The following is a 24,775-nucleotide window of genomic DNA, read 5'->3' as shown; positions in this document are numbered from 1 at the left end:
TATGAGCCGCAGTGCTCAATCTTTAAGGTTGACATGCCTCAATATTGTTACGTGATTTTGGCTGACTGAAACAGGGCATAGTAGGACATATTTAAGGAAGGTGTCTGAGACTGAGAGTGACAGTGAGCCGAGTGGTCGCCGCGGACTGACTACTGTTATTTTCCACATAACATTTTGTTAGAGGTGCGGGATAAGAGATAGAAGGCATAGATGGCCACTGTCTGTGGCAGTAACGAGCGATGTGTCCCGCGCGATTACAGTGGAAGCAGATTGACTTATCATCAGCTGTTCGCCATTCAGATGAATTTCTGATTCAAATAGCGTACGGACGGTGACGTCTCTTGTCCACAGAAGCTATAGAGAGATCAGTTATATCTAGGGTGGGTGCAGTGGACAGGATACTCAGGTTAGCGAATTCCTGGCGGACAACAGCCTGTATCAACGAGACAGCTGGCGTTGAGGCGTCGGGCAACGTCGGTTTATTGGCAGCCGGGTGGGCAGCCGCGAGTTCCCGACGGACGATGCGCGTCCCGTCTTCGGTTGTAGACAGATGACGAAAAGTGGCTTCGAAAGAGGACATTGCCACGTTGATGGATAGGCGCTCGAACTGCTGCAAAATGCGTCGACTCTTCGCCTGCTCGAGATGGTGGCACTGTTTGATCACGGCGTCGATGGTCGTTACGTTCGTTAATACAAGCAGGCTGAATGCATCGTCGGCGATTCTTTTTGAAGTGTGCGAAATCTTGTCGCCTCAGTCATGTTGGGTTCGGCCCTTTGACACAACGCTAAGAGGTCTTGAATATAAGTGAAGTAGGGCTCGGCGGACGTCTGTGTACGAACGGCCGATTGCTTTCGGGCATCAAGCTGTTGACCAAGCAGGCTGCCAAAGAGGTCGCGGAGCTGTTGTTTAAACATTTCTGCGCTTGTGAATTCGTGCTCATGGGTCTGAAACCAAATGCGAGGGGTCTTGTGAAGATAGAAAATGACATTCGCAAGCATACCGGTTGGGTCCCAGCCGTATTGCTTGCTGACGAGCTCGTACATACTAAGCCACTTGTCAATATTCGCGTTGTCCTCTCCATTGAAGGTACCTGGATCACGGGGTTGCGTTAGGGTGAAGTACCGGGTCGCTGTCGTCGCCAAGCTAAGTGACGAAGCCGTATCCTCACCCGGAGCCGTAGTAGCAGACTTAAGGAGGTGTCCACTGTGTAGATCCGTTGCCAAAAGAGCACCCAGCATTACAATACTTGGACATATTCTTGACGCTTACGGCTTACAGCCTGACTCAGAAAAAGGTCGAGCTGTGAAGGAATTTCCTGTGCCAATAATCGCCAAAGATGTACGCAGCTTTGTGTGGCTCTGCTCTTTCTTTCGGCGGCTCATCAAAAATTTCGCGGAAATCGCTGGGCCCCTAACAGATTTACTCAAACCAGATAAGACGTTTGCCTGGGGTCCCTCGCAAGCAGCAGCATTCTCCCACCTGACCACTTTGCTCATTTCCTATTTTGTTCTGGCTAACTTCGACCCTACGGCACCGACCGAAGTCCGCACCGATGCCAGCGGTTACGGAATAGGCGCTGTGTTGGCTCAGGACAACCTGGGCAGCATCGCGTGATAGCTTATGCCAGCAGGCTGCTGTCCCCCTCGGAGCGTACTTATTCCATCACAGGGTGCGAATGCCTAGCGCTGGAGTGGGCAGTCGCGAATTTTCGGCCTTACTTATACGGCCAATAATTTATAGTTCTCATCGACCACCACGCTCTTTGCTGGCTTGCCTCCTTCAAAGATCCCACAGGTCGTCTTGGCCGCTGAGCACTCCGCCTCCAAGAGTATTCTTACACCGTAGTGTATAATTCAAGAAAACTGCACAAAGACGTGGATTGTCTGTCACGCTACCCTGTGGCCGACTGCGATCCTACGAGCACGGATTCTGTGAGTTGCGTCCTTTCCATCTCCCAGCTGCTTCATCTCGGGGACGAGCAGCGTCGCGATCCGGATATCAGCCGCCACATACAACTCGAATCTTCACCGCAAGACGCTTCTGTTCACCTGTTTAGCTTAAAGCACCACACTTTATATTGGCGAAATTTATCACCCAATGGTCACGACCTACTTGTGGTCATACCAAAGCACCTGCGCTCCACAGTCCTACGCGAGCTCCATGACGCGCCAACCACGGGTCACTTTGCGTATTTCGCACATATGACCGTGCAGGCCACCGCTTCTACTGGCCTGGCTCCTCACGCTATGTATGTCGTTATGTCAACGCTTGCGAAATTTGCCAACATCGCAAAAATCCGTCGGAACTCCCTTCCGGATATCTTCAGCCCATCGACATCCCATCGGAGCCATTCTTGCGTGTTGGTTTGAATCTTCTCGGTGCCTTCCCAACATCCACCTCTGGAAACAAGTAGGTCGCGGTTGCTACAGATTACGCGACCCGCTATGCAGTTACGCGAGCTATGCCAACAAGCCGCGCTACAGACAACGCTGATTTTCTATTAGGCGATCTCATTTTAGTGCATGGAGCCCCTCGTTCACTACTGACAGATCGAGGCCGTACGTTCCATTCGAAAGTGGTTGACGATATTCTGCGTTCCTGCTCTACTCAGCATAAGCTCACGACATCGTACCATCCCCAGGCAAACGGGCTTAGAGAACCTTTAAACCACACCCTGACAGACACGCTATCGAAATACGTCTCGGCCGACTATCGTGATTGGGACCTAGCTATACGCTACGTGACGTTCGCAAACAATTTCTCCCAGCGTGACACTGCTGGGTACTCACCATTTTATCTTCTGTTTGGACGCGAACCAACATTGCCATTGGATATTTTCCTGCCTGCCACTGCGTAGTCTACTTCTGAATATGCACGTGACGCTATTACCCGAGCTGACAATGCTCGTCAGTTTGCCCGCAGCAGAATAATAGCGTCGCAAGACTCGCAGAAACATCGTTACGACGAGCGGCACCACGACTAACAATTTCCGACAGGTTCTCTTTTTCTCCTTTGGTCCCCTATGCGACATGCAGGTCTCTCAGAGAAGCTTCTCTCTTTTTTAACGGGCCCGTACCACGTGCTTTGACGAGTGACCGACACTATACATATGAAATTGTCCCTGATAATCCATCAACCTCTTCTGCTATGCTGTCTCTGGACATCATCCACGTATCAATGCTCAGGCGTTACCCCACTGCTCCTGCTGTAGCCGTGTAAGCTCACCGGGTCGGCGCTTTTGCCGCCGAGCTTTGTGATACGTGATGTAGGCTGAATGAAACAGGGCATAGTGGGACGTACCCCAGAAAAGTGCCTCAGACTGAGAGTGAAATGTGGACGTGGTCGGTGAGCTGTGTTGTGGCTGCGGACTGACTACTGTTATTTTCCACGTAACAATATGAATGGAATATATCAGTGACCCCGACGCTTGGAGTAGGGTCACCACCTGGGGGCGTTTTGACACAGACTAAATTGCAATTTTTCTACTATAAACGCGCCGAATGAAATGAACGCCCAGACACGACGCGTTGAAAGAACTGATCATGGATGCCATAGTCATGATGCCTTCCTTCATTATACCAATAATGCTGTGCGGAGACATGTGCAGATATAAAAGTTGGTTTTCATACACCTACAAAGTATGCGACCTCACCACAATCGACAACCTGCGCGGCATCTGTTGTCACAGATCCAGAGGCCACGGGTTCGAACTCCACTTGACAGATTTTTTTCTTTGTCTTCTTATCTAGCGAATTTTTGAACGTCACTTCCGTGACGGACATACGTCGTTGAAGTATTGGTGAATCTCGCTATCAAACTATTTTTGCTTAACAAGTTCTTTCTCTCTCATGATGTGTTAATAAATGTCATGCTTCTGAGATTCGTCATCAGAGAGTGCATCCCGTTTTTGGCAAGATGGCATGACGCCCAAAACTGTAAACCTAATATAGCCAATTATCAGACGATTTCAATTCACCGCATGACTACAAAAATATTTCAGCTTGATCTTCACACAAAATATACTAATTAAATATGTGACTGTGATTGAAATAAACATGCGATTCTCACCCGTTGATAAATCATTACAAATATTCCTCATACGGTGATGCAGGTCTCAGTACCCTTTTTTGCGACAATACAGGAACCCCAATGTGGGCAGCAATCGCTGCTAAATAATAAATGTATACAAACTGATGTTCACTCAGCATGTGTGAGTCTTCTGCAAAGCTATTTCAATGATACGCCAAGAAATGTTATCATAAAATGCAAAAAATTTTCTTCTCCTTTAAAACATTGCGTTAGATGTAGAAAGACGTATATATAAAATAAAGGAAGGCAACAGCAAACATCACGACAATTAAGGGTAGTTTTGTGAGGTTTCATATTCTCCTAATGTAATAATTGTCATGTGTGTTCATAATGCTTATGATTTTATCCAGACTGTTTTTATTTTCAGACTTAGGACCGAGACTTCTTGGTACAGAAACATTGCTCTACATGGCTAAAACTGCATCCTGTGGTGTTGTGAGGATCTATCCAACAGGGAGTATGCTCCGTAGTTCACTTTTTCCTTTCCTACATAGGATCATTTCAATATATTGCAAAACACTCTGTGACTACCTACATCACTATGGCTTGCTAGGGCGAAGCGTTCTATTGTTAAGTCCAGTGCGAATTCACAACGCAAACGCTAATATTTGTAAACAAAATTGAAATTGTCACTGCCGTGAAATGAGTGTCAGGGTTTAAGCATCGGCTAGTTGGTTCATGCTCACAATAAAAAAAAAAGCAGAGCGAAACTCACTCGGGCACACAAGATAAAAAAGGCATGACAACAGAGCTGACTTAGAACTGATTTTAATTTTCTCACACGTGGGCACATGTATATATCGACGCTAAAAATACCTAAAATGCAAATAAAGTGAAAATTTCATGCGCTTGCCAATAGTGGCTACATTTTGCTAGATTCGAAATTTCGATAGTGGTGAGAAAAAGTATGAATGGCGCTTTTGCGAATGATTAGCTCATTGTCTAGTCAAACAATTGGTGACAGTTTTTTGTATTTTCTCGGTTCCGGACTTGTCAGTACACGAAGAACTTTACGCACAATTCAGCACATGCGGCATTTTTCTTATTTCAGTCACTCGTACGCACAAGGTAAAAAGGCACGACAACAGAGCTGACTTAGAACTAATTTTCACTTTTTCACATGTGGGCAGACGTATATATCGACGCTAAAAATACTAAAAAAAACTCAAATAAGGCGACGTGTTGATACGCTTGCCACTAGTGACTATTTTTGCTGGATTAGAAATTTCGATAGTGGTGACAAAAAGTATCAATGACGCCATTGCGAATTCGAAGTGATTAGTTAATTGTCTTGCCAAACAATTGGTGACAGTTGTATGCATTATCTCGGTTCTGGATTTGTCAGTAGAAGACGAATTTTACGTGTGTTACATCGCCGGCGCACACATAGGGCGTGATCGACAGGCGAGACCAGCGCTGGGGACTGAAACGTTTATTCGTCGTGAACACAGTATTTAAAGCACAGGAAGGAAGAGCGAGTTGGGAAGGAAGAAAGAGCGGGGAAAGACATGACGCTCAGTTGTTGGCAGGTCACGCGCCTGGCTCAGGCGGTGGTAGATAACATAGCAAGCCGATTACAACATTTCTCCTCCCTTAGAATTGAAAACGCTGTACAGGTTTTCTTTCCCGGGTAGAGCGTCGCAAAACTTCTGGGGATTTCTGCGCATTCTGGATAGGCGGCGGCGGTTGCGCAGGTGCCACCTGGTCTGCAGGCTGCTCGTTCAACTTGCCTTCGTTGCCGGTTGGTGTGGCCGCCGCTGCAGCCGGAGGGCTCCCCTCGTCATGGTCTCGCTGAGCGCCGCTCCGGGCAGATGCCAGGCTTGGCCTGGAACGCACTTGGTCTATGTGACGTCGAACCACCCCAGCGGGCGTTTGTATGATGACCATGCGTGACCCTGTAGTGGACTGAACTTTCCCTGGTGTTCATTTCTCCCCCTGGCCGTAGTTACGGGCGTACACGGCTGTGTCGGGCGGCAGTGTCCACTCTTCCGTCTCTGGGGTGACCCTGGGAAAGGTGGGAAACATGAGTAAAAGCGAGAGCAGATCGAGTAGCCGAATAGAAGTTCGGAAGGCGATTTTTCATCGTGGCACGGCGTTCTCCTGTAGTTAAAAAGAATTTTCACCAATTTCTCTTCTAATGTGCCTTCGCTTATCTTCTTTAAAGCTTTCTTGATCGTCCGAACAGCTCGTTCAGCGAGCCCGTTAGACTGGGGGTGATACACAGCCGTACGGAGGTGTGTGATGTTATTGCTCTTCACAAAAGTGGCGAATTCTTCACTAGTGAACTGCGTGCCCTTGTCCGTAACTATTGTGCGTGGAACACCAAATCTGGCAAAAATGCTGCGAAAGCTGGCAATAGTAGACGACGTGCTTGCCCGCCTCATGGGCACGGCTTCAATCCACTTAGTTGCAGCATCCACGACTACCAGTATCATGCTGCCAGCGATCGGCTCGGCGAAATCGGCGTGCAGCCTGGTCAATTTTTCCTTAACTGCTGGCCAACCCACTGGTTGAGCAGAGGGTGGCATAGGAAAGTTTTGCACGCAGTTGTGGGACGACGCTGAGAGGTGTTCTATCTCGCGGTCTAGTCCCGGCCACCAGAATGCTGATCTGGCGACAGCCTTCATTGCCGATGACCCTTGGTGCGTCTCATGCACGATACATAGCACCCGTTCTCGTGCTTTTGTGGGAACAACAACTCGATGACCCTAGTAACCCATGAGCTACGGATAGCTCTAACCGGCGGTCCAAGAATAGCACCAACTCTCTGTCCTTTACATGTTTCGGCCAGCCTTGCTTGGTGTACTCCACTACCCTCGCTAGTAAGAGGTCTCGCGCAGTTAGAGCTTAGAGTTCTTCGACAGACACAGTACCATCATCGAAACTTGCTAGAGCGCAAACATACTCTGGGGGTTCGCTTCTTGACGGTGGAACTGGAGTCTGCAGCGGTAGCCGGCTAAGGGTGTCGGCGTTTATTAGCAGCTTACCAGGCGAATACTGAAGATGTAGCGAAATCCACCAAGGTAGAGAGCCAAGCGCTGTATTCGTGCTGCGGCCAACGCTGGCGTCGGCTACTCCGCTTTCAGCAAGCCCAGTAGCGGCTGGTGATCTGTGACAAAGGTAAAATCTCTGTTAAGGAGATAGTCGCGAAATTTCGACATCCCGAAAACAAGGGCCCAGGCTTCAAGTTCTAGCTGGGAGTAATTCCGCTCAGCAGTGGTCAGCGTTCGCGAACGGAAGCCTATGGGCCGGTTCTCTTTTGCATCCCCATGAAACAACACGGCGCCAATGCCATGCGGCGAAGCGTCGCACTCCAGCTTTAATGGCTTTTCGGGGTCGTAGTGAACGAGCACCCCTGCCGCAAGTAGGCACTGCTTTGCATTGGAAAAGGCTGTTTGTTGAGCTGCTCCCCAGACCCAACGCACATTTTTGCAAAGCAACTGGTACAAAGGTGCAAGCAAAGATGACATATTCGGCAGGAACTTGGAGTAATACGACAGCATGCCCAGAAATGAGCGTAGTTCCTGCACATTTGCCGGGCTAGGAGCCTGGGCGATCGCTTCCACAAGTTCCTCAGTGGGGTGTAGGCCGTTTTTGTCAATTTGGTGCCCTAAGTACGTGACTGAAGGCCGACTAAATTTGCATTTGTCTAGCTGGAGTTTTACACCGTGCTGACGCAAACGCTGCAGTACCGTTCGCAGGGTCTTGCTGCTTCCCTGTCGCTCCGCAACCAACTCATCATCGAGATAAGCTTGCACGCCAGGTAGCCCCTACTGGACTGTTTCGATTTTTCGCTGGTAGATGGCTGGGGCAGACGCTATGCCAAAAGGCAGCCTCTTAAAGCAAAATATCCCTCTATGTGTGTTAATTACGCATAGCTTCTGGGATTCTTCGTCAAGCGGTACTTGATTATACGCATCACGTAAGTAGAAAGTGTTGAAGTACTCTCTGTCGTCTAGGCATGCAAACATATCGTCAATCACCGGAAATGGGTACTGCTCCAGTTCGCATACAGGATTTAACGTGATCGTTAAATAGACGCGAATTCGAACTGTTCCATCTTTTTTTAAGACGGGCACAATGGGCGTAGCCCGCTCCGCATGCGCTACCGGTGATAACACCCCAATTGCTACGAGTCTGTCAAGTTCTTGATCAACCTTATCACGGAGAGCGAAACGAATGGATCGTGCCTTACAGAACTTGGGTGTAGCTCCTTCCTTGAGTAGAAGGTGCACAGCGGGACCGTTGATGCAGCCGTGTTCCGCGCTGAAAATGTCTTGAAACTCGTTGACGATGTCGTCCACAGCCGAGAGACTCGTTGGCGATCCGGCTTCCGCAGTCAAGTTAAGGACAGGTGACCGTGCATTGCTCAACTGAAAAATAGGTCCCTTCCGCATAGACTTGGACCGGGACAATTTAATACTACCAAGGAGCAGTCTACTACGGCACCCTTGTAGGCTACCTTCATGTCCAATTGTCCCAGAACAGGGAGCTTGCCAAGGTAACATGAAAGCTTGACAGATGAAGGTTTCAATGTCGGTCATCTCTCCCGGTTCTTTTCATAAATTTCGCATGGCACAAAGCAGACGGGCGACCCCGTGTCTATCAGCATTGGCATGTCAACGCCGCACCACGTGAATGTCCTGTGGATTGGGGGTTCTAACTGCCACTTCCGGGATGAAGTCAAAGTCCAGAGGTGCATGGCTTCGTCAACGTTCCCCTCCGCACGGTCTTCCGCCACCGCCAGTGCTCGTCCCGGCATGCCGTGCGTCTGCCCGGTTTCACGTTTTCTCGGCGCGTCACTCGAACACATTTTCGCAAGATGGCTCGGCCTACCACAGCGATAGCACCTTCTCTTGGCCCAGCCGCCAGCGTGGCTGTTATGCTTCTTACTTCCACAGCGTCCGCGTTTTAGCGCAGGCTCGTTCGTCAACACGCTTTGCGCGGCAACCTTCAGTACGGTAGTTGCATCACCCGATATCTTATTTGCGTCATCTTCTGCCGTTTCGGCTGATAGTGCAATCGCTTCGGCCTCTTCCAAGGTTAAGTTTGGCCTTGCCAGTAGCTGTTTTTGCAAGGGTTTTGATCTGACGCCACAGACTATACGGTCGCGGAGCATTCGTTCCAGCATGCTGCCAAAATTGCAGTTGTCTGCAATGCGTCGAAGGTCGACGAGGAAATGTTGCAAAGGCTCACCGTCGTGCTGACATCGACTGAAGTACCGGAAGCTTTCCGTTATCTCGTGGCGCTTCGCGTCAAAATATTCATCCAGCGTTGCAACGACTTCTTCGTACGTTAGGCTGTTGGGTTTTTTCGGAGCAACTCGTCCCATCAGAATCTGCACAGTCCTCGTGTTTAACGCTGCTACGAGCAACGCCCTTTTTCTCGCTGTGTCGGTAACCCCCGTTGCCTCGAAATAAGCCTCTGCCTTGATGACGTACGCTTTTCAGTTGTCCCTCTCGCCATCATACTCGGGATGCTGGTGGTGGGCCATGGCTGCCGTCGTCACTGCGGCAGGTTCTTGAAATGCCGTACCGTGGTTTTTCTTGCCGTGTTCTTTTTCGTCATGGGTTTTAATCCCATCTTCGTCGCCACTGTTACATCGCCGGCGCACACACATTGCGTGAACGACAGGCGAGACCAGCGCTGGGGACTGAAACGTTTATTCGTCGTGAACACAGTATTTAAAGCATAGGAAGGAAGAGGGAGTTGGGAAGGAAGAAAGAGCGAAGAAAGACATGACGCTCAGTAGTTGGCACGTCACGCGCCTTGCTCAGGGGGTGGTAGATAACATAGCAAGCCGATTACAACAACGTGCCATTCTGTACATGCGTCATTTTTGTTATTTACCTAAAAGTTCGGACACACTAGGGTGTCTACCAGCAACCTCTCAGCAAAATGTAAGTGAGCAGGCTGATGAGCATGCAGTGAGGTGGGTTTGTTGTAGAATGAGGTCTTGAGGTGTGTTAAGCCTATTTCAAGCTTGACATCTGCACTGGCGAAACGACCATTAGGCCACATGTTCTGACCATGGCTCCAACTTTTCTGAATAGCTTGCCGACTTCGTCGCAGCTTCAGTACCCTCAGTTTGGCATACAGACTTCAATTTCATACCTTGCGGGCACACCGAGAAGCTAGCTTCTGTGGACAACCCTCAAAAAATTTACAAAAGCGAATGTTTAGTATGAGCTTTACTGCTCACAAAGCGTGGTGCGCGCAACAGGAACGTTACGGAGTGTTTTGGAAAAGTCAGTTCCTTGTTCCAGCGTGTACATCCCGAAAGACAACACATGCAATTCCTCTCTTGTAGCCGCTGCTTCCCTCTATATTCACTACAACTGATACTATTTCGACACAAACTTTTCGCATGTGGCGCTTGCATTCAAAATGAACGCAAAACTTTAATACATTTTTTTCCGGTGAAAGTGGAGCCCTCAGTCCAGGGCCCCTGTGGCCTTTGCTATCGCAGAAGCTCTGTCGGTCAGCTTGAGCTGTTCTTCAGGCTTATAGCACGACAGCGCAGCCTCTCACTGCTCCGGTCTTTGTGTACAGTTTCTTGGCACTACCTGTGCCCGGTAATATACGCCAAGTCTGCTAAGCAGAAAAGACCCCGCACTTTACCACGTGACATGGGCCTGCTAGCATTCAGACACACTCCTGGTGCATGCCCTTTCTCAACACTCACCGCTGGAGCCATCAGGATTCGGATACTTCCGATCTAAAATGCCGAAGCAGAAAGAGCCTTTGGTCATGTAACCTTGACTAACCTGTAACTTTGCAATAGGATTAAGCATGATCTTTCATAGTTCACCTTAGGTACGAAATGTGGTGTTGGCGTACAGTGAAAGGCGTCTACGAACTCCTTTTTTTAGAGGAAAGTTCTTCGCCAAAGTACGCTTGGCTGTTCGGGGTTTTCCAGCATTTACGAATAGTGTTCCTTCCGTGAGGCCAGAAAAATGGTATGGGATAACGTACTTAGGAGTATGCACACACGGTGAGGAGATACGTGACGCGTGAGCAATATGGTATCTATGGTATAATGTTTAGTAACGTACTTTTCACCGTTCTTGGTGAGTGTGCACACTACTAACAATTGCTAAATAAGATTCTCTCTATCCGTTCATTTTTATGCTTTAAAGCATCAAATTTGTGCATGCAGATGAACTATTGTGAATGGGCAGTTGTACCCGGTACTACATTAGTTCACACCCAAAGGTGCGATAATCATTAACGATTGGCTTCTTCAGGACTTCCTACGAGCTACTTTTAATAAACATTTTCATGGGTTCATATGGATCTAAAACTGGCTACAAACAACTTTGACGCTTTTAACTAAAAAATAACTGCACTTTTGGCTTTCGAATGAGCGCATTGAAATAAAGGGAATTTATGAGCATTCCACTCATAACGACTGGTAACTCTTTTGCCACCAATCGAGCCTCACGGCTAGTCATAAAACAAGGCACCCCAACCTCTCTCATGGGGAACTTGGTGACACGGCTGGCAATGAATATTGTCCAAATATTTTGGAGTTATAAACTATGTTGCATATACGGGGTGACACATAATTTGCGATATTTATTAGTATAGTTATGCCACACTTATCTAGAGTGGCAACGTCTGTTTGCTGAGTTTGAAGAGAATTGGTGACTTTTGCTCGTCGTTTGGTGGCATTGACTCGACGGTCAAAGACAACGCTGCCTGGAGCCGTTATTTCTTTTCCGTGTCCCTTAATGCGGAGCGCCACAATCACGCACTATGCATGTCACCTACGGTTCAAGTAATCAATTTCTTTTTCGTGAAAGGGTTAAAGAAGAGATGTTTTAACCATTTCTTATATCAGTTAGTCCTATCAGTTAGTTGATATCTTCTATTTCTGCTGCTTCAATTATTCTTGATTTTTGTTCCTTTGTTTCTTGCTAGTACTTTTTTTTGAAAACAATCGCTTGCATCCACAATCCCTACAACAGGGGCCTAGATGGCCCCTCATAGATGCATTTATGCTGTAGTGATGCTCCTTAAGTTGTTCAATAGAATGTTTTTTTTGTTTGCTCTGTATACTTTTTTCCAGACGACAATAAATGGATCGGCACCTTCAATACAATTCACAAATCAATTTAAATGTTTTATGGGGCACGACTGCGGCTGCCTTCGTTTAGTTTTTTCTTTACGTTTTTCTCCTTTCTTTCATAGATGGAGTGACTTATTACAAACTTCGCGTTCGAAACGCTTACAATGACACCGTTCCTGATCGACACTGCGGAAGCCACTTTCGTCTTGTAGCTGGAAGTGGCATAATTACTTACCGTCCAGACTGTAAGAATATGACAGTACCACGCAAGTGAATGCTTCATAGGAGCTAGGCGTCAACTTATTGTCTGTAATCGCTTACAACGCAGAAATTAACACATACTTCGCATGCAGAATCGTTGCTTTCTTGTCAATCGGCTATGCTTACTAAATAGTCATTAAGGTAATTTTCATTTCGATTCTTAAGTGGAAGGTACAAATGTATTTAGGATGAAAATAGACAGGTAAAAGGATGTGACTTTCGGCTGAATCGTGTCGCCGAACGTCTAGTTATATTTTACATATGTCACGTTGCCGTCTTAAATGTGGCCCCGCCGGGGCGTCTGTGAAAGCAAGCGTTTGTGTGTGATGACACCATGGACCCGAGCTAACGGGATGTTTCGACCTCTCCAACGCCTAGCTGTGCGTGGTAGAGCCGTGTCGCCGAGTGATTGGACCTTTCAGGCCCCCAGGCAGAGGCACCACACACTTTGGCACTGGCTTCACGTAGACGGCACCCTGGGCTGACCCACCCAGGGGAAATTCGAAGGCGCCTTTTGTTATCTCTGTTTGTCTCTAGATCTTTGTCTTTATTTGTCACTCTTTATCTGTCCTGTCCTTTACTTTATTCCGTTTACTTACAAACTTTCTGGCGGCTACGATTAACCCTGTGCGAATAGCTTACCTTGCTCTAGGCGCATTTGGATATAGCATTGTTGTATGGCTGGCGTCTGCAGGTTTCAGCATCCGTAAACTGGAAGCGTCCCCGTGTTTGGCTGCGTGGTGGGTGGGCGCCAACGCTTCTGAAGAAAATTAAACAGGCATGCATAGAGCTTTTCCTCTGTACAGTCATCGTACCTCCTTAAACCGCGTACGCACCAAAGACATTGGTTTTTTGAACTGTTCGGAAGAAAACTTCCCCCATTTTCATGTCAAACATAGTGAGAAAAGTTGCAAGCAAGCCAGAACTGTATCCTCCTTTGTAGTAGCCAGGTGTCTTACAGAAACTCTTAGGGCCGAGTACATAGTTACCAAAATGGCCAGCGGAAACATCCTCCGTGGAGTTCGAGAAAAAAACAATTTGAAAACAACAAAGGAAAAAAACCCAATCTTTCAATTTTCGGTGACACTTTGATCACTGTAACACCACACAGAGCAATGAATACAACTCGTGGAGTGATGTCTGACGCTGATTCGCTTGGTCTGACCAAAGCGAAAGTTCTGAAGTGGTGGAAGAGTCAGAATGTATTCAACGTACAAAGAATCTTCATCAGAAGAGACAACTAGGAAACGCCAACAAAACACCTAATACTCACGTTCGCTTCCAGTAATCTGCCAGAAACCATTCAAACATAGTACAAAAAGACTTCGACCAGGCCATACATACCTAACCCACGTCGTTTTTTAAATGCCAGAGGTATGGCAACGGCTCGCAAAGCTGTCGTGGTCACAAAACGTGTGCACAATTTGGAGTGTCAGGCCACTATTCCGACAACTGCAAAGAAGCATCACACGTTGAGTTCAAACTAAGTATATTTTCGTTTGCTATAATACCTTTTTTGTGTTGTGCGTCACAGCAAGGAAGTGATATCAAGAAGTCAAAGAATTCATTTCTCTCAAAGAAAGCGTTGTGTATAACGTGGCCACATTTATGAGCGGCATTAAAAGTCGCAAAACTGCGTCGAATGAAATGGAATCCTTGTGCATAAGAAGTACGTTGAGCATGAACTCAAGACGAGAAACCAGAGAAGAGATACAGATAAGCGCTTTACTAAGTTATATTACTCATGCATGTTGTCTCAGAAAAGCTCGCGCTATCAGTACAATAACACGCGAGACATTTAAGTGCGCTATAGGTAGTAATATTATAACTTAAGTTCAAACTACGCATACTTTCGTTTAGTATAATAGCCGTTATGTGTTGCGCGTCACAGCAAGAAGGAAGTAATTGAAGGAATTCAAAAAATAAGAGAGACAAGATTCTGTTTTTACGTATTAATATTTAAAACAGGGTGGGAAAACTAACCCTCGTATTCTAGAACGTCCCTTCACTCAACACTTCACTTTCACCTGAGAAAGCTGATGAGAGCGCCGTCTCTAGGCATGGCAAGTCACTGCATATCCGCGATAATCTGCTGCGATTTTTGAGTAGTGCAGCATCAATTTCAGCCGAGCAGTGGTGCAGTGCTCAACTCTTTCAAGTGAAGGGTGAAAGTCGAGTCGAGGAGCGTTTCTAAATACGGAGGTGAGACACAAGAAGAAAAGCTCACCACAAACGTCTTCTCCTGTCCGCGATTTCACTCGCTGTCTTATGTGAATGCACAAAATTTTACCCGATGGATCATACATGCAGTTCTACGTACAAAATAATATGGTGGTAACCAGTCGCCCGAGTCTTGAAAGCGTCAATGAGCACATCTCCCTACGCCTGTGCACACGAGGAGGCTTCTTTGAGCACCGAAGAAAACTGCCCTTCTAAAGCATTTTTTTGCGGAACAATATAAGGCAAAGACCAGGGTGGCGGTAGGCAAGCCATTATCAGCCACATCAAAACAAACCTTGATTTGGGAATTCATTGCACAGAAGGATCGATATTGCAATGTTTTCGGATTAGTTTAAAAGCTCGTCACTAGTCGTTGTAAATGCGGAAGTAAAATGTGTAATCACTGAACGATGCTTAGAAAGCAATACATAAATCAACGCAGTCCAGAAAGCCCGTCAATGCTGATCGTGCAGCGGATGAGAATGTCAGTTTGAAATTTTACAAGGCGTCCCACTTTGATTATTGTGTAGCCGACTGTGTCAGGTACGCAATCAAGAATGCAATATTAGGTAGGTTGCTGTAAATAGTGTGCCCTCGAATGTGCCAAAAAAGCCCGAAAATCAAGGAAATACCTTATTCTCTCGTTGTCTTCGTAATTTATTTGGTTGTAGCTGTATACAAGACGACCTAAGAAATGAAATATGACATTGAAGATAATTTTGAGTTTAGTATTGGTAAGATCTTACTATGCAAGCCGTGGGTGCGTCAAACTACGTTTCATAGCAAACTACTTCTGAACAACAGGGAGTTTCTCCTCTAACGGTGATGAAATCTGCAGCTACGTAGAACCAAAATAGCTGACATGCTTGAGATCCCAAACGTCAAGTGTGCTTTCTGTCCCAAAGAAGTCGGTTTTCGGCAGCAAAGGATACTTCTCGGTGGGCATTTTGAAGAACCGGTGGTGTGATCACAAGCGCGCCGCGAGGAGCGAGTAACATCTACCACCTGCCATCACGTGTATACCGTATGACCACTGGTCGCTGATATACCAGCTGACACGTAAGTTGCGGCATCGAATCTCGGCTGCGTCGGCTGCATTTTCGGTGGAAGCGTAAATACTGTAGGCTGCTGTGCTCATATTTGAGTGCACGCGAAAAAACCCCAGGTGGTCGAAATATCCGGAGTACTTCACTACGGCGTTTCTTATAATCAAAGGTGGTTTTCGGACGTCAAACCGCATATATACCATGACTTGGTATAGCGACCCGTCATGCGAAATTGCCGTTCATTGTCTGCCACATTGGGTACCGAGACAAAATGGAGAAATTTGGCGCTAACACGCGAAAAAGTATCAGCTTACACCCAAGCACCACAAATGTTCAGATGCATTTAACAGTGAGCGCACGCAAAGAGAATGAATGAATGCTAGTTTATTAAAGCAAAACTTTGGCATCGAGTTCGTGTTACGCAAATCGGAGATCAGCTCACACAAACAGCGCGAGGACACACAGAAAATAGAGACGACACACGTCTGTGCGTTGTGCGGAACTGTATTTTGCTGAACCTCAACTGAGGTTGCACAATGTGCATTTGCAGATATATCCACTGCTGTGACTATTTGCCCGGCCGTTCTGACCACTTTTTACATTTAGCTAAAAGCAGGCATCTCAATAAACCATGCAACAGGCCTGAAATGAATTTTCTCGTTTAACAATCATTGAAGTATACTCCCTCCCAAGTACTGACCGAGCCCAACGCTGCTTAGCTTCGGTGATCGGACGAGAACCAGCCTCATGCAGCATCGTATGGTCGATGGCCATTGAAGTATACTACGTCTGTTGCTTCACGCTGCCTACGGACTCAACTGAGTAAGACGAACGGCTCTGAGCCACGTGCTAAAGCATCTCACAGACGTCGAATACACTCCCTGAAATACGATTCGGTCAAATGCGCCCATAGGTCTCGGTGTTTAACGACCGGTGACAACTTGAACCGGATTTCCACTTCCAAGCGTAAAATGGGCGCATGCTACACTGTGAGCAATAAAAAAACAGACTGTCAGATCAGTTGATACTCCATTATGAGGGTATCTGCGAAAAAAAAAAACTCGTTCGTTCTCTTTGTTTCTACGTTTTTTTCACGCTATTCTTCTTGTAATGAACATTAGGAAGTGACATCATCTAACCAGCTCACTCTGATAAACATGTCAAACAAATATTCATGCCTTTATGCACCTATGCCAGATCATAGACTAGCGTAAGTGCATAAGTTCTTGTTATTGGCTGCTTGGACGCTTGCTCTTTTGCCTCTGCCAATGCATGTGGCCCCATACTCCTTATGGACCGATAGCAAACACACCGTGAAGACTGCTCTATTGGGCCCCATATCTTCACTTCTAGATTTCAGCTAGGATTGCTCGTGAGGCAATATAAATGTCATTGACTGTACCTTGTTTTTCCTAGAAATCTCCCCACGCTCAATGTCCTGCGTCATTAGTGTAGCTACCACCAACCGCTTGGTGGTTTCACCTGAGCAGAATGAAATGGTGTAACAGTTCGCAGAGGTTTCACTACGTGCCATAGATGGTTGGTGTTTCTATCAATTTTTCTATCAATAAGCTCTCCTCGGGGCTAGACAATATAGCGATACAAGAGTATCACGATAATAATTTGTAGATACTTTAGTATCAGTATTTCAGCATTAAGATACTCTTGAAAAATATATTTGTATCTCAGTATTTCAATACACCTACGCTATGGTAGCTGCATCAAGATGCTCTTTGGTCACATCCATATTTTTAATTTTTTTGAAAACAAGCTGAGGCTCGTTTGCAAATAAGAAATAGGTTTTATTTCATGGTGTTTTATTTCCGTGTGCGTGGAGGTACAAAAGAGTTCACAGCAAGATCGCTGCTGCACACATTATCTAAACAAGGAACTAAAATCACCCAACTTTAATAATGTAGAGTTGCAATATCACTCAAGAACATAATCCGCAAAATGGCTCGGCTTGTTTTGTAAAGCGGCGCTTCTGAGACTGACTGGGTGATTCTACCTTAACTGTGAAAGAAACCTCTGAAGAAGTCGGAGAATGCAGTGGGCTGGACTCAGAACTTGTAGTCGTGGCATCATCACTTGAAATAGCTGTCATAGCTGCAGCATCAATTTTCTAAGCAAAACGCCGTACGAAGATTCAAGCCGCTGTTGAAGGCTCAAAGTGAACACATTCACCTGGTGTATACATATACTTTGTATTTTTTTAAACGAGCTGAGGCTAGTTTACAAATAAGCAATTCGTTTTATTTTATGGTAATTTATTTCCGTGTATGTGGAGGTACAAAAGAGTTCGCAGCAAGATCGCTGCTGCACACATTATCTAAACAAGGAACTAGAATCATACAACTTCAATGATGTAGAGTTGCAATAACACACAAGTACATAATCCGCAAAACGGTTCCGCTTATTTCCTTTTTTTTGTAAAGCGGTGCTTCTGAGACTGACTAAGTGATTCTACCTTAACAGGAAAAGAAACCTCTGAAGAAGTCGGAGAATGCAGCGGGTAGGACTCAGAACTTGTAGTCGTGGCCTCATCACTTGAATAGCTGTCATAGCTGCAGCATCACTTTTCTAAGCAAAATGCCGTTCGAAGGTCCAAGCCGCTGTTGAAGGCTCAATGTGAACACATTCATCTGGTGTATAAGTACCAGCTGCAGCTTTACTGGAAGGCAAAGGCGCGTGCTGCTTGACTACTTAGGGAGAATGGCGATGGTTCGCCAATGACAAAGAATGGTCCACGTGGCAAAACACTTGAGTATCATCGTTTATAATCACTCAAGCGCCTATTCAAAGCAATAAATGAGGGGTGACGATATCTGAGACTAGGCATTACAGAAATTCAGTGTTTGTATATAACAAGCAAAGTAATTATACAACTGATAGTGTTCAAAACAAAGGCAGAGTAAATTAGAGCAGCAAGAACTGATACATAAACTTGTTGGTCTGATGCGAACGCTAATAAATACCAATGAATGAGCAACTGTCCATGTCCCAGTTTCTGTTTCAATATAGCGGTTAGGAGCGACTTAGGAGCGCTGAAACCATCTTAACCCAAAAGAACTTGTTAAATAGGCAACCAATGCCTAAACAAAATTGATGCCGTATCTGCATGTTACACTGCATATTTCATCAAAAGACGATAGTCTTGCGTCTGGAGAGTGAACAAAACAAACGAAAATGAACAAGGAAGAAGAAGTTGTCACAGAGAACAGCCTCTGCTTCGAGCTCTATGAGTTTCCTAATTCTTTTGTCAAGATTTTTCAATAATTGACACACCTCGACGGGGCGTTCCCCCTTAGAATGGGGGATCAAAACCCCATCCAGCAACCGGGACCGGGCCGACCACATCATAGTGCGTCTGACGCAAGTTCTCACCCCGGCCCAAGCGGGCCGCACGATGACAATTCTGATGACTCCTCCGTTGTAGATATGGCTTCGGACAGCGACTACGTGGTCGTACCAAGCCGACGCCTGAAGAGGAAAATCAGCCGGACATCGCCCACTAGCCGGCAAGCACAGACAAAGGCGAGTAGCATGCGGTCGTACACCATTTCGTATGTGCTGACATCGAAGACAGATATCTTGAACTCTCTAAATAGGCAGAGCCTGACAGAGTACTTTGAGCTCATCGCTCCAGGGAAAGTCGTAGAAATACGCATAAATACCCGAAAGAACATACTGTCCGTGGAGGTCACTACGAAGGCCTTAATGGACACGCTGAAAGCGATTGCTCGATTAGGAAATATTCCGGTTCGCGCATTCTCCGCGTACGACGAAGAAACGACAACAGGAGTTATATACGATGTGGATGAGGAGATAACAGACTCGAGTCTCGAGAAACTGCTGTCATCATCGGCTCCCGTGCTTGGCTTCCACCACTTTGGACGCCCGCGGTGTGTTAAAGTAGTGTTTCAGTCGAAGACGTTACCCACACATGTAAAAGTTTGGTACGTGAGGCACTCAATACGTCCTTACGTACCAAAACCTCTGCAATGTCATAAATGCAAGAAATTTGGGCACGTTAGTGCAGTTTGCAAGGGTGCAGTAACCTGCAAGCATTGCGGTGGCCCTCATGATGGTGATAACTGCAATGCTGTGGCCAAATGCCCAAACTGCTCAGGCGCCCACGACGCAACATCAAAGGAATGTCCCAAAATGAGGAATGAAATTAGTATCTTGAAGAAGATGGTTCGAGACCACTCCACTCACAGAGAAGCTGTAATAGCTGTACGGCGCCGTAAACATCGTTCGCGACATCGACGCAAACGAAGCAGCAGTGCTCATAGCTTATCGAATTCGACACACAAAACCGTGCCCTCACCACCTCCTAGCCTACTTTTGTCGGCCAGAAAGGAGGATACAGATGCTCAAATGCCAATACAGTCCACGCAAGTACAATGTAACCAGTTCTTGGCTCTCACCACGTCGGAGACTCAGTGGCCTTCACTACCGTCAAGAACTACGGTAGCGCCATCATCACATAGTGCCCCTGCCTCCAATGAAAAAAGCAAGAAGATGGACAACACAGATGTCAAGGCTATGCTTAAAAATTTGATGGGTTCGATGCGTAAGATTCTCAGCAGCCTAAACACTCCCGCTGCTAAGGCGGCTGTGCAGCTACTTGAGGTTTTGGAGCCTCTTCTACTGGTTCTTCAGTAAGTGAAAATGGCACTGATGTTCGAAGAACGCATGCGCCAGTCGCTTCTTATGCAATGGAATGCTCGTGGCCTACGTGGCCGTCTGTCAGACTTCAGACAATGGGTTTTTAAATATCAATGTCCTGTTATCGTTATATGTGAACCGAATGTGATTTCACCTTTTCGTATATCTGGATATATCCAGATTTGGTCCCGCAGTGATCAACGTACGAGCAAAGTTCTCGTTTGTATACGCCGTGATTTGACATTCTTGAGACATGAAGTCGCGTCGCATACCAGCAATGATTACGTGAGCCTGACTATAACACATAAAAAGCAAACATTCTCCATAAAAGGAGGATACATACACCCAAGCGCACAGACGGACTGCTTCCACCTGGGGACCATTCTTCAAGCAGCACAAAGGCCACACATTGTGATCGGCAATTTTAATGCACATCATCCTCTCTGGGGTAGCTCTACAACAAATTATCGCGGAAAGGATTTAGCCAATTTTATATACAACTATGGGCTAAGCGTACTCAACGACGGATCACCTACATTTGTTCGTGGCACGTCCTACAGCAGCTGCCTCGACCTCTGCTTCGTTTTCAGAAACCTTCTGTCTTCCGCAGGTTGGTGCACAGATTTGGACACTCGCGGTAGCGACCACCTTCCAACCTATGTTCAGTTCAGGTGGTTTCGCCGCACGCACACACGCTACGTTCGTCAAACCGACGGACACTGTTCAAGGCATCTGTCAAGTCTGGCTGTGAGCACACGACTGATCCATCCGAGGTAGAAAACATCATTGCTTCTTCACTGCGTGACACAACCAAACAGGTTAACTTACCGATGCAGAGATCAGCAGTTGACTTCCAATACGATGCTCTTCGTGCAATCCGTCGCCGTGCCGAACGCCGATACAGACGAACGAAGTCACTTTTAGACCTTTCCTCCTGTCGTCGAGCTCAACGACATGTTCTTCGGCATCTTGACAAGATTGACAGGCAACGTTGGAGAAATTTCTGTGGATCTCTGGTCCCCAGGCAACCTTTATCTAAGATCTGGTGGGTGGTACGAAGTTTGCAGACAACTCCCAAACAACATCAAACATTTCAAGCTGTTGCTCTACATCAGGGACGGACAGAAGTTGAGATAGCCAGTGACTACTGTAGCCTCATCGTGGACACCACTGATGATCTTGCCACTAATGAGCTTCTTACTACCATTGCGCCTCCATCATCTGACGAGCGCCTTGATGTACGTTTTACAATACATGAGCTTGACGCTGTGATTTCTGCCTCCCGCCGATCATCGGCACCAGGACCTGACGGAATCACGTATGCTGCACTCAACCTTCTTGATACAGAAGCACGACGTATCCTGTTATCTCATTATAACACCTCATGGGAGTCAAGAGAAGTCCCAGATAACTGGAAATGCATTCGCATTATTGCATTGCTCAAGCCGGGGAAGTGTCTTTATGCACTTTCCTCCTACAGACCAATCGCGTTAGCTAGCTGCGTCGGAAAAGTGATGGAAAGAATGGTACTGGCACGATTAGAGCGGCTTCTAGAGAGCAAAAACTCCTTTCCTGCATTTATGAACGGCTTCAGAAGAGGCCGATCTGTCATTGATGGTGTGGTCGACTTGATCACCAGCGTTGAAGAGAAAGGAAGCCGACGCAGACTAGTGGCGGCGGTCTTCTTAGACATTAAGGGGCCTACGATAATGTGCTGCATTATGCGATCCTTGACACACTGGAAGATTTCGACATCGGTGGACGACTGTACGCTTGGATTTTTAACTACCTTAGGGACCGCACCATTTACATGACGACAAGTAACGGAGACACCGATCGATATAAGGTTCATCGTGGTGTTCCCCAAGGAGGAGTTCTCAGCCCGATCCTATTTAATGTCACAATGATCGGCCTAGCTGCAGAACTTCCCAGCACGGTGAAGATCACTGCATACGCTGATGACATATGCATATGGTCTTTCGGAACTACTCGTCCGCAATTGCGAGCTCGACTACAGCGTGCAGTGACGATCACATACAAGTATCTACGACGTCAGGGGCTCACTCTTTCAATCGAAAAATGCGCAGTGCTTGCTTTCACGCGCAAGCATATGTCGCAATACCCGATATTTATTAATGGGACAGCGATACCTGCTGTAACGCACCACAAGTTCTTTGGGGTTGTCGTACACAGAGATCTATCGTGGACGAGGCATGTCGCCGTACTTAAATCAAAATTGAAGAGCTTTGCTCTCATTCTTCGCCACGTAGCAGGAGCAAGATGGGGCCCATCAAAATCATCGCTACTTCAATTATACAATGCTCTATTTGTGGGATACATTCGATACAGCATGCCGGTGCTTTCCATAATGAGACCTAGCTGTGTGAAGACACTCAAGAGTGTTCAAGCTCAATGCTTACGAAGATGCTTGGGTCTACCACGCTGCACTTCAACAAATGGGTGAATCGCAGAGGCTCGGGCTTTTCCCATCAGTGTATACATGCTCTGCGAGCCACTTAGAGTTCACCTACGATTACTGAGCAGACACAGACAGCACCCACTGTCAGTACTACCCGCCACTCACCCAGATTGCAGTTTCTCAAAAGTAATATTGCGGCATGAAAAGATTACACCATCAAGGTTTTCTCCGCTAAATGCCCCTGCAGTGCCACCATGGGTTCTGCCTAAACCACTTATCTCTTTTACGATACCTGGAATTACGAAGAAGTCGCTCATTTCTTCTGTTGGCCTTAGACAACTGACCCTATATCACATTTATACAACGTACAGTGATTCTCTGCACGTGTACACCGACGGATCCAACACGCTAAACACCTCCGCCGCAGCCTTTGTCATCCCAGACATGGATATCGCTCGACGATTCAAAGTGGACCATAAAACCACATCAACTGCCGCAGAGCTTGTCGCTATCCGAGAGGCAATAAGGTTTATTTCCGGAGAGCGACCTCGAGCCTGGACGATTTTCTGTCATGCCAAACCCGCTTTGCAAACCATTTATTGCATCATGAAGCAAAGTCCATATTACAGCTTGGCAATAGAAATCACAGAACTTATTCAGGTTGCTTCAACAAATGGCCATCTTATAACTTTCCAGTGGATTCGCGCTCATTGCGGCGTGATGGGAAACGAAGAGGCAGACGCTCAAGCTAAAAATGCCTTAAGCAGTGCCCCTGAAGTACGCATTGCGTTTTCACGAGCTGACACGAACGCCCTGCTTCGCTGCGTGATGCGCAGCTACCCACTTCAGCACTGGACGAAACCGGAACGGCGACACCAGCGACTTCACAAATGGGACCCGGAAATGAGGTTTCACATGCCTCCTAAATTGAAACGGCAACTCACAAGTATGATCCACCGCATTCGTCTTGGTGTAGCGTACACTAGACGTTACGCACATATCATCGGTCGCAGTGACACCGTGATGTGCCAGAACACTGTGATGTGAACACTGTGATGTGCCAGAAACACTTGAGCACATATTTTGTGCCTGCCCAGCATACGCACGTGAACGACAAACACTGATTTCTTCTACTGAACAATATCGCAGTAGGTCATTAACTGATGAGACCATGTTGGGCCCTTGGCCAGACACCAACAGTGCAACTGCGGTCACAAGAGCAGTTATTACCTTTTTAGAAACAACTGAACTATGTGCGCGGCTATAAAATGTCTCAGCTAGAAAGAACACTACATACTCACCTCTCTATCTCACCATCGTCTTCCATTATTCTTTCTTTTCCCCTTTTCCTTCCCCCAGTGTAGAGTAGAAGGCTAGAGCAAACTATCGCTCAGGCCGACCTCTCTGCCTTTCTGTAAATAAACATACTTCCTTCCTTTCGTGAACAAAACGTTCATGTCATGTTCTGTGCAAGAAAATCAGTGAATGATATTCTGTAGGCGCTGCGTTAGAGTGCCTCGAGCGTGAAACGGAGGCGAACGAGCACATCAAGTCACGTCACGCGTGAGAAAGGAGTGCTATATGGCAGTTATCCTAGAAAACGAAGCCCGCGACGTGCGCATCTATCTCTGAGGGGATAAGGTGCAGAACACAAGGCGACGGGTAGGTGCCACCACCGTGTCGTCTTAGCAAAGCGTTTGAAACCCTTGCCTTTTCGTGCAAGCGTTGCATAGCCAGCGTAACGTCATAAATTATACTGTCTTTAAAATTTCTTATGCATGCCTTTCCTAGAAACTGTGGCCGTTGACAAGAACGTCAAGGTCACTAGTTCGCCGTCTTGCATTACAGTTAGGGCGTGGCGTCGGGTCACGGCTGCGTCGGCTTGTTCCGCTGCTTCCATGTTGCGTCATACGGCCACCTTCGGTAAGTGAGCTTTTGCCGTCAGGGCTTTGCCTGGTTGGCGTTGTGTTAAGAAAGCTCCGTCGCGGCGGCGTCGT

The 24,775-nt window shown here is 46.9% G+C and overlaps 1 protein-coding gene and 1 pseudogene across 1 annotated transcript in view; both read right to left on the bottom strand.

Annotated features, from left to right (window-relative positions):
* Positions 1–24,775, bottom strand: part of LOC119163154 (uncharacterized) — a 511,564-nt gene that overhangs the window by 411,506 nt on the left and 75,283 nt on the right. The gene's annotated exons all lie outside the window — the stretch shown is intronic.
* On the bottom strand, positions 5,507–8,852 carry LOC142771393 (uncharacterized; annotated as a pseudogene).

Source organism: Rhipicephalus microplus, chromosome 9 (assembly GCF_043290135.1).
Source record: "Rhipicephalus microplus isolate Deutch F79 chromosome 9, USDA_Rmic, whole genome shotgun sequence".
NCBI classification, from domain to species: domain Eukaryota; kingdom Metazoa; phylum Arthropoda; class Arachnida; order Ixodida; family Ixodidae; genus Rhipicephalus; species Rhipicephalus microplus.
This window is presented reverse-complemented; position numbering and strand designations above follow the sequence as displayed.